Source organism: Oncorhynchus clarkii, chromosome 12 (assembly GCF_045791955.1).
Source record: "Oncorhynchus clarkii lewisi isolate Uvic-CL-2024 chromosome 12, UVic_Ocla_1.0, whole genome shotgun sequence".
In the NCBI taxonomy this organism is placed as follows: domain Eukaryota; kingdom Metazoa; phylum Chordata; class Actinopteri; order Salmoniformes; family Salmonidae; genus Oncorhynchus; species Oncorhynchus clarkii.
The window spans coordinates 45,457,040-45,468,473 of record NC_092158.1 but is presented as its reverse complement, the minus strand read 5'-3'; positions in this window follow the sequence as shown (position 1 = coordinate 45,468,473).

Here is an 11,434-nt window from a genome sequence, read left to right as displayed (position 1 = left end):
AGAGGGAGAGAGACCAGGCACAGAGTCCATCTGCTCCTTGACAAAAAGACCTCTCAGATATACCTATTGATATGCACCGCATTGGTTCGCATACAAAGACAACGGGTATGCTAATAACTGGGGAACGGAGTGAGATATTGAGATAAGATGATTTGACCTATTATACTTCGAAAAGGTATAATACACAGTATGAGACGTAGAGTAAAATAAAAACATAATTACTGTATTTAAAGACCATAGGACGATAAGAATAATAACCAGAGAAAATATAGAACAGTCAAAAGTAATGGTTATATATTAAAACCTTGAGTTAAAAGGGGAATTTCACCCTGGCTCTGCCACGGCATATTGCCATTGCTATATTGTCAACATTACGTTTTTATCATAAACATCACAATTATCCAAACCACAAGCTAAAACTAGCTCATTTCACTCTGTATTGGTCTGCTCATAGTGAACCAGCAAGTTTGGCATTCAGTGAATGCTGATACAGCCTGCCAGGTAGTGCCCACAAACTTGAATAATGACATTGTTTACTTAAAAATACCAACAAACACACAGTAACCTCAGAACTTCTCTAGGCAAGATTTTTGTGAAGTCGTTATCTAAAATGAGTTATCTTTGTCACAAGTATAGAGAGGAGTAGGCAGGAGGCAGTCGAATGTTTAGAATTGCTGAATTTATTCAAGCAAGCATACATAAAAAAAAGCAGGACGAAACCCAAAGTGCAAAATAAAGTACTCAGGAAATACTAGGAGATACTTCCTCTCAGGAAAGCAAGCAACATTTACAAAGACAAATGACAAAGGGAGTATATATACAGTGATAGAGTGGGGATTGGAACTAGGTGTGTAATGATGACGAGGCAAGTCCAGGGTTGATGAGTGAAGGGCGTTTTCCAGCAGCAGGTTCGGCAGCAGCTAGGCCGGCAGCGCTGAACGCCTCAGCTGGACAGGAGGGGGAGCCAGAGCAAAGGCTGATGTGACAATCTTTCACTCTTCTATCTACCAGAGATTCACCCCGATTCTTACAGTGGCTTGCGGTTATCAAGAATGATACGATGACCAAAGATTATCAGACAGATTTTCAGGATGTTGGTGAATCCATTTTGACGACAGCTGAGAAATGATGCTATATCAACAATTGTTTTCCTTCACAACAAAACTGACGATTCTCAATTAGAGGTAACCTAACTTTAGCTAGCTTGCTAGCCTAGTTCGGTATGTTAGCTGGCTAGCTAACTAACTAACGTTAGTCCTGTATTTAACTGAAAGCCATTAGCTAAATCATATATAGCTATATTTTGGTATACACACTGTCAATCAATTCAGCCTATGCCATTTTAGTCACTGCTAGACTGGTAGCTACCTTCAGAGTAAACATGTTTGTCTGTTCTTTGACTAATGTTAGCTGGCTAATGTTGCCAAATAAAGAGAATCTCAATTTGGTAGCCATATATTCCACCCTTGATTGGAAAACACTCTATTACTAAAAATAGAATTGTCAATATAGCTAACTCACTGTGTGTTGGTAGCAATGATGAATGTGTATAAATCATCTATGGGTGGTTAGTTTGTACTCAATCTTGCTGCCAATTTAGTAATTCTAGTTAGCTAACAGCAAGATGACAATATTGAAATGTCCATGTTAGGTATGCTTAGCTAGCAAGTCTAATAGAGTTAAATGTGATCATTCCATAATTGTCTGTCGTAGGAAGGTTCAGAAAACAGTTTTTAATTGTCATAACTCAATAAAAATGTGGTATGTGAAGAATTATAGTCAGATATTTTTGTTAATTGTTTGAGCAAATTGGACTGGTCTGCTGTATTGAAATGCAATGAGGTGGAAAATGCCTGGGGCAATTTTAAATCATTGTTTTTTGATGCTGTAGATAAGCAAGCTCCAGATTTATTTATTTTTATTAATCAAAGAACAGAACCATGGATAACCGCTAACATTTTAAAGGCAATTAAGCATAGAAATTAATGCTTTCTGGAGTTCAGGAAATCCAGGGCAGATTATATATTTATAGACTTTAAGAAATGGGGTCACAGTAACATGTTACAGTAACAGATTAAATACCAAAGCTTGACATTTTAGCTTGGACATTGGAGGAAAGGTTACGTCAGACAAGATCAAGGTTGCAGACAGCCTGAATAGCTAATTTACAACTATAGCTAATACATTAGTTAGCAAGTTACCTTGTCAATCAGGTTGCTATTGGGAAAGTCATGTCCAGCAGTTTTACTCATAGCATGGGATTCAAGTGTCTCAGTCAACTGTGCTAAAGAAGAACTTGACCATTCCGAAGAAACTGGCCTTGACAACATTCCTGCCAGATTTCGAAGGGATACTCCGGTAATTATCACCCCCTGTGTAACTCACAATGTAAATCTGTCTATTGAACTAGGGTGTTTTCCCATTAAACTAAAACTTGCAAGGATCATTCCTTTATATAAAAAATAAAATAAATTAGATCATGGAAACTATTGGCCTGTCTCAATCCTGTGTGTTTTATCGAAGGTATTGGAAAATATTATGTTAGATATATCTAACTGACCACATAAGCAAGGAAGTAGATGGAAGGACATTTTGTGGTATGGTTATGTTAGATCTCCAAAAGACGTTTGATACAGTGGATCATGAGATTATGCTAATCAAACTAAGAGACATGGGCTTTAACAAGTTAGCAGTAAAATGGGTTGTTCTTATCTGCAAGGAAGAAAACAGATAGTGGATGTGGATGGGATCCTGTCTAAACCCAAAATCTTGAACTGCAGGGTACCCCAAGGGAGTGTGCTGGGTCCACTTTTTTTCTATTGTTTATAAATTGTATCTGAAATCTGCTTGTACATGTGAAATGTTCTTCTATGCAGATAATTCTGCACTGTTGGTTTCCCACATAGACAAAAATGTGGTTGAGAAAGCCTTAAGTGCTGAACGTATGAATGTCAGTAAATGGCTATATGACAATAAACATCTTGTCCATCGTTTTCAGGTCCAAAGGGAAACTGAGGAAATCCCCTGATTTTAAGGTGGTAGTAGGTGACATAGTAGTCACAGCAAAATACTCTGTTCCTTATATTGGTTGTGTGCTAGATAATCTGACAGGGGAGAACATGGCACAAAACATTATCTCCAAAGTGAACCATAATATTAGGTTTCTGGCAAGAACCTGCAAATATCTGGATAAGAATGCAACAGGAGCATTGGCAGGGACTCTTGTACAGTGCCACTTTGACTATGCGTGCTCTTACTGGGAAAATAGTGCCCCCAAGATAATCAAACAAATTGAAGACATCTCAGAACAAATGAGTCAGGATTATTCTTAAACTTCTAGCATTTACGCATGATGGCTCAAAGTGGAGGTGAGCGTCTCACAGATGAAATTGTCTTGTACAAGAATGTCAACAGTATGGTCCCCAGGTACCTATGTAACTTTAACTTGGTATGGGATAACCATAACTATTCCACTAGAAGTAGTGAAACTGACGCTGTTCCTTTTAGATATAAAAGTGGTATGGGGAAAGAACATTTTTTATTCTCAGCTGCCATTCTTTGGAATAGCCTTCCGAATGATTTGAAACGTATAACCTCCATAGGTAGTTTCAAGTTCTCACTGAAAAAAATGGCTAAATAGTAGTATGTCTCAAAAGTGAGTCGTAAGATTATAGTACGTGGCTGAGAAGGAAATTCCCGGGATAGCATATGGCCTTTTGGTGCCTGTTTATCATATTGTGATTGCCTTGCATACGGAAGGTATTCAGACCCCTTAACTTTTTACACATTTTGTTACGTTACAGCCTTGTTTAAAAATGTATTCAATTGCCCCCCCCCTCATCAATCTACTGTACACACAATACCCCATGATGACAAAGCAAAAATTGGTTTAGAATTTTTTCCTCATTTTAAACTATTAAAAAACGGAAATATCACATTTACATAAGTATTCAGACCCTTTACTTAGCACTCTGTTGACGCACCTTTGGCAGCGATTACAGCCTTGAGCCTTCTTGGGTATGACACGACAAACTTGGCACACCCTTATTCGAGGAGTTTCTCCCATTCTTCTCTGCAGATCCCCTCAAGCTCTGTCAGGTTGGATGGGGAGCGTTGCTCCACAGCTATTTTTTAGATCTTTCCAGAAATGTTCGATCTCGTTCAAGTCCGGGCTCTGGCGGGGCCACTCAAATCATAGTCTTCCAGTTCCTGCCGCTGAAAAACTGCTTCATCATGCCATAGTTGTTTATTAGGAAAGGGAATTGTACTAATTGTCTCATGTTAGGAAACCAACAACAATTGTGTCTGTCATTGTCTGTTGCCACTACAATTGCCGCCTAACCATGTTGCATTCCCTCTTACCTCTTCCCTCTTCAAAAGGAACACAATGGAAATAAGCTTTATTGTGTTATCCTTGATGATTTTCTTAAATTTTACGTGGAGGCGTCACCGGCTGGAGCGCACTTATGTATGTATTAAAACAATTGTTTAATAAAATCAATCAAACAATACAATTAGGGGTGATTCAATTGTGTATTGTTGTCTGTTAAGTTGTAGGTGGTACAAAATCTGATTCCACCTCTTCCAACCCCTAGTTCTGCACAAGGTGAAGGTAGGTTGGACAAAATATTCACAAGCTGATGGCTAAGTTAGCTCAATTTACAGTAACTATGGTATAAACATGAATTGGGTAGTGTTTGTATGGTTTGTGTTATGGGGTAGCAGGTGGTTAGAGGTAGTCTGAGGACCACAGAGTACCTTCCAGACCATGTAATCAATTTAGTCTACCCCTCTTTTCTTTTGACCTTTTCTTTTTGTAAAACTCAGGTTATCTGGAGTCATTCCACAGTGCCCTGCTGAAAAATACCCAAAAGTGGGGGCATTTTGGGTACACAAGTATGAGGGAGCAGACACACCTTCCAGTTATGGAGCACAACAAGATTGTGTGGGACACTGAAAAGTATAAAATCAAGACTACAACAGTAATGACACAACCACCTCATTCTCTTTGCAGATTCTCAAAACACAATACAAAGAAATGTCTAGAAAATTCCCCTGCAAGGGGCTACTATTGACAAGAATGATCTGTCAAAGTCTACAGGCTGGGGGGGGTTAACAGGCAGTATTTTGAGATGAGGAAGGGGGTTTTGGTTGTGCAGGGTTGTGCTTAGACAGTAAATGTATTGTTGTGTATGAGAGCGATTGAGGTGCAATTTGTCCTCAATGTCCAATACACAACAATTCATGCTGTAAGAACTGCTTTCCTATGACTTTTCACAACTTATTTATGCACTCCCTGAACTTGCTTCCCGACTCCCAGCGCACATGTTACAGTGCTAGAGTAGGGTTGGAATGAAAACCTACAGGATGGTAACTCTCCAGGAACAGGGTTGGAGAGCCATGATGTTGAACCACCATAAAATAATTATGGGTCAAACAGATGCTAGACATTCAGATATCCAAAGAATGTTTGTTAATTTGTCAAAATCTAAAATAGTGTACACTATTTAATGCTAACTCAAAATAACTGGGTATTCAACAACTTTATATGGTAAAATATACATACCAAAACAAATTTTATGAACAGTGTAGTACAGTGTCTCAGATGTGTAGAGACTCATAAGTGCAGAGAACTGTAGTTACAGATTGTTACACCAGATAATGGGATTTACCCAAAGATTTTTGCCGACATCTTATCGATTTCAAATCTTCCCTCATCGAGACAGGTGGGTGTTCACACCAAGGTGCTTCATGTCATGATGACAGAGTCCTGTCTCAATCAATGAGTGAGAAGACTTGAAATAGACATGATGGCGAGGCACATATTGTTTGTGTAAGGACCGGCGCTGGAGTAGAGAAGCAGGTACGGGTAGTCAAAATTTAATCGGAACAGGCATGGAACAAGACAAGAATAGCATCAGCACATGGGTATACACACGGGTATATGACAATCAATGCTGAAGTGGGGAACAGCAGGGGAACAGACAGATATAGGGGAGATAATGACAGAGGTGATTGAATCCAGGTGAGTCCAATAATCGCTGATGCGCGTGACGGGGGAAGGCAGGAGAGCGTAATGCTGGGGAGCCTGTCGCCCATGAGCGCCAGGGGGGAAGCGCGGGGGCAGGCGGGACAGTTTGATTACTTTATGGAGCAAAAAAATTATTTATTTTAATAGTGGAGCATTTTCTAAATTCAAACGGACCCCCTGCAACTGGACACAGACTTTTTATGAGACTTCCGTTTCCCCGAGTCGATGACGAAGACGGCATCTCTAAGGTTGGTCGAAAACTAAACTACACTAAACTGACCTGTTGCACCCTCTACAACTACTGTAATTATTACTATTTGACCCTGCTGGTCATCTGTGAATGTTTGAGCATCTTGTTCATGTACTGTTATAATTTCCACCCGGCACAGTCAGAAGAGGACTGGCCACCCCTCAGAGCCTGGTTCCTCTCTAGGTTTCTTCCTAGGTTCCTGCCTTTCTAGAGCATTTTTCCTAGCCACCATGCTTCTACATCTGCATTGCTTGCTGTTTGGGGTTTTAGGCTGGGTTTCTGTCTAGCACTTTGTGACATCGGCTGATGTAAAAAGGGCTTTATAAATACATTTGATTGAGTATCCCTATACAGTAACTTCCAGTAATGGATTCCAAAAATCTTTGTTTAAATCACATCTGGTGTAACAACCTGTAGCTAAGAGAACTGGCGATCAGCAGATGATGGGGGAGGTGATCATAATGAAAATGCCATTCCAAAGAAACATACAGTAAGTTCAGCGAATACTTGTAATGTTGAGGAAGGAGTGTTGTCATGATCAAACTGCCATTCAGCTCTTTGTGAGTCATCTGCTTGAAATCCAGCATAATATCGAATCCCTCGAGAGGAATACAGTTCATGGGATACAGTTCTACTACAATGCCACACGCAGGCAAAGGAAGTCGGTTTCTGTATCTAGAATCCACTCCATGAAGAAGCCCAGGCATCACATGGTATTGTCTGTAAGACATAAAAACAACAGTTTAACCGTGTCAGCATAACATCAACATTAGGGTAGCCTAGTTGAACATGCATACATGGGCACAGGGACAGAGATTATATGTACAACAAAATCTAGACAAATAGAAAGAAATATGGCAGAACCCTCAACCTTTGCACAGTGACCAGACTGTACAAATGAGCCTAGGTAGGAAGGCAGACAGCATCTCCCTACAGCCATATGTATCAGGCATGCGTAGGCAAATATTTTTTTACAGTAAAACCAGCTTCAGTTTTAGAGATATACAACAGTATATAGTTGTATTGTTGTTTCTCCTCGCTGTTTACTAGTAAACTTAGCTAGCTAGCTTGCTGGATATGCAATACTTGTTATTTACATCAGTTTGGAGTCCTATATTGTGTCATAGGTATCATTTTGTGAGACTGAAATGCATGCAAGTTCATAATCATAACCAATGTCAACCCTCGTCAATATGTTACATACAGTTGAAGTCGTAAGTTTACATGCGGTTAGGTTGTCATTAACCTCTAGCGTCGAGCAATCCCGTATCCGGGAGCGTAATCATAGCCTCAAGCTCATTACCATAACGCAACGTTTCCTATTCATGAAAATCGCAAATGAAATGAAATAAATATATTGAAACACAAGCTTAGCCTTTTGTTAACAACGCTGTCATCTCAGATTTTCAAAATATGCTTTAACCAAAGCTACACAAGCATTTGTGTAAGAGTATTGATAGCCTAGCATACCATTAAGCCTAGCATTCAGCAGGCAACATTTTCACAAAAACAAGAAAAGCATTCAAATAAAATAATTTACCTTTGAAGAACTTCGGATGTTTTCAATGACGAGACTCTCAGTTAGATAGCAAATGTTCATTTTTCCAAAAATATTATTTGTGTAAGAGAAATAGCTCCGTTTTGTTCATCACGTTTGGCTAAGAAAAAAAAACGAAAAATGCAGCCACTTACAACGCCAAACTTTTTTCCAAATTAGCTCCATAATATCGACAGAAACATGGCAAACGTTTTTAGAATCAATCCTCAAGGTGTTTTTCACATATCTATTCAATAATCTATCAGTGGTGGCAGCTGGCTTCTCATCAGAAGAAAACTGAAAAATACTGCAGCTGGAGATTACGCAATACTTGCGACAGAGGACAGACACCAAGCGACCACCTGGTAAATGTAGTCTCTTATGGTCAATCTTCCAATGATATGCCTACAAATACGTCACAATGCTGCAGACACTTTGGGGAAAACGTGGAAAAGGTAAGCTGACTCCTAGCTCCTCCACAGCCATATAAGGAGTCATTGCCATGAGGCGGTTTCAAAAAATGCGGCACTTCCTGATTGTATTTTTATCTGGGTTTTTTCTGTAACATCAGTTCTGTGGCACTCACAGACAATATCTTTGCAGTTTTGGAAACGTCAGAGTGTTTTATTTCCAAAGCTGTCAATTATATGCATAGTCGAGCATCTTTTCGTGACAAAATATCTTGTTTAAAACGGGAATGTTTTTCATCCAAAAATTAAAAGAGCGCCCCTTATATCGAATAAGTTAAAACTTGTTTTTCAACCACTCCACAAATTTCTTGTTAACAAATTAGTCGGTTAGGACATCTACTTTGTGCATGACACAAGTAATTTTTCCAACCATTGTTTACAGACAGATTATTTCACTTATAACTCACGGTATCATAATTTCAGTGGGTCAGAAGTTTACATATACTGTGCCTTTGTTGACTGTGCCTTTAAGCAGCTTGGAAAATTCCAGAAAATGATGTCATGGCTTTAGAAACTTCTGATAGGCTAATTGACATCATTTTAGTCAATTGGTGGTGTATCTGTGGATGTATTTCAAGGCCTACCTTCAAACCCAGTGCCTCTTTCCTTGACATCATGGGAAAATCAAAAGAAATCAGCCAAGACCTCAGAAAATAAATTGTAGACCTCCACAAGTGTGCTTCATCATTGGGAGCAATTTCCAAATGCCTGAAGGTACCACGTTCATCTGTACAAACAATTGTAGGCAAGTATAAACACCATGGGACCACGCAGCCATCATACCGCTCAGGAAGGAAATGCGCTCTGTCTCCTAGACATAAACGTACTTTGGTGCGAAAAGTGCAAATCAATCCCAGAACAACAGCAAAAGACCTTGTGAAGATGCTGGAGGGAACAGGTAGAAAAGTATCTATATCCACAGTAAAACGAGTCCTATATTGACATAGCCTGAAGGCCGCTCAGCAAGGAAGAAGCCACTGCTCCAAAACCGCCATAACAAAGCCAGACTACGGTTTGCAACTGCACATGGGGACAAAGTTTGTACTTTTTGGAGAAATGTCCTCTTGTCTGATGAAACAAAAATAGAACTGTTTGGCCATAATGACCATCATTATGTTTGGAGGAAAAAGGGGGAGGCTTGCAAGCCGAAAAACACCATCCCAACCGTGAAGCATGGGGGTGGTGCATCATGTTGTGGGAGTGCTTTGCTGCAGGAGGGACTGGTGCACTTCAGAAAATAGATCGCTTCATGAGGCAGGAAAATTACGTGGATATATTTAACCTGTTGCGACGACCAAACACGGATCCGGGATTCTATTTATAGACCTAAGCTCATTACCATAACGCAACGTTAACTATTCATGAAAATCGCAAATGAAATGAAATAAATATGCTATCTCTCAAGCTTAGCCTTTTGTTAACAACACTGTCATCTCAGATTTTCAAAATATGCTTTTCAACCATAGGAAAACAATCATTTGTGTAACAGTAGCTAGCTAGCGTAGCATTTAGCGTTAGCATTAGCGTTAGCATTTAGCAAGCAACTATCACAAAAACAAGTAAAGCCTTCAAATAAAATAACTTACCTTTGAAGAACTTCTGATGTTTTCAATGAGGATACTCTCAGTTAGATAGCATATGCTCAGTTTTTCCAAAAAGATTCTTTGTGTATTAGAAATAGCTCCGTTTTATACATCACATTTGGCTACCAAAAAAAAACGAAAATTCAGTCCTCAAAACGCGAACTTTTTTCCAAATTAACTCCATAATATCGACTGAAAACATGGCAAACGTTGTTTAGAATCAATCCTCAAGGTGTTTTTCACATATCTCTTCATTGATATATCGTTCTTGGAAGCATGGTTTCTCCCCTCAATCAAATGGAAAAGTACAAGCAGCTGGCAATTGCGCACCGAATTCCACGCAGGACACCAGGCGGACACTTGGAAAATGTAGTCTCTTATGGTCAATCTTCCAATGATATGCCTACAAATACGTCACAATGCTGCTAAGACCTTGGGGGAACGACAGAAAGTGTAGGCTCATTCCTTGCGCAATCACAGCCATATAAGGAGACAATGGAAAACAGAGCTTCAGAAATTCTGCTAATTTCCTGGTTGACGCATCATCTTGGTTTCGCCTGTAGAATGAGTTCTGGGGCACTTACAGACAATATCTTTGCAGATTCTGAAACTTCAGAGTGTTTTCTTTCAAAAACTGTCAAGAATATGCATAGTCGAGCATCTTTTCGTGACAAAATATCGCGCTTAAAACGGGAACGTTTTTTATCCAAAAATGAAATAGCGCCCCTAGAGATCCAACAGGTTAAGCAACATCTCAATACATCAGTCAGGAAGTTAAAGCTTGGTCGCAAATGGGTCTTCCAAATGGACAGTGACCCCAAGCATACTTCCAATGTTGTGGCAAAATGGCTTAAGGACAACAAAGTCAAGGTATTGGAATGGCCATCACAAAGTCCTGACCTCAACCCTATAGAAAATTGTGAGCAGAACTGAATAAACATGTGCGAGCAAGGAGGCCTACAAACCTGACTCAGTTACACCAGCTCTGTCAGGAGGAATTGGCCAAAATTCACCCAACTTATTGTGGGAAGTTTGTGGAAGGCTGCCTGAAAACGTTATACCCAAGTTAAACAATTGAAAGGTAATGCTACCAAATTGAGTGTATGTAAACTTCTAACCCACTGGGAAATAAAAGCTGAAATAAATCATTCTCTCTACTATTATTCTGACATTTCACATTCTTAAAATAAAGTGGTGATCCTAACTGACCTACGACAGGAATTTTTTAATAGGATTAAATGTCCGGAATTGTGAAAAACTGAGTTTAATGTATTTGGCCTTGGTGTATGTAAACTTCCGACTTCAACTGTAACTAGCTAGTAAAATTATATACAGTTTGCCAACAACGTTTGCTAACAAGTTACACGTTTGCTGACAAGTTACAAATGTGAGGTAAGTTAGCAGGCGTCAGCCTAACTAGCTAGCCAACCCCCGTCATGTTCTATCATTTGCTGATAAACCTAGCTTTAGGTGGCTGGTTATAATGTTGTAGCTTTCTGTTTAGTAGCTAGCCGTATCTATGACTAAAAAGAGAAGAGGTTTTACAATCGAGATCTTAGATTG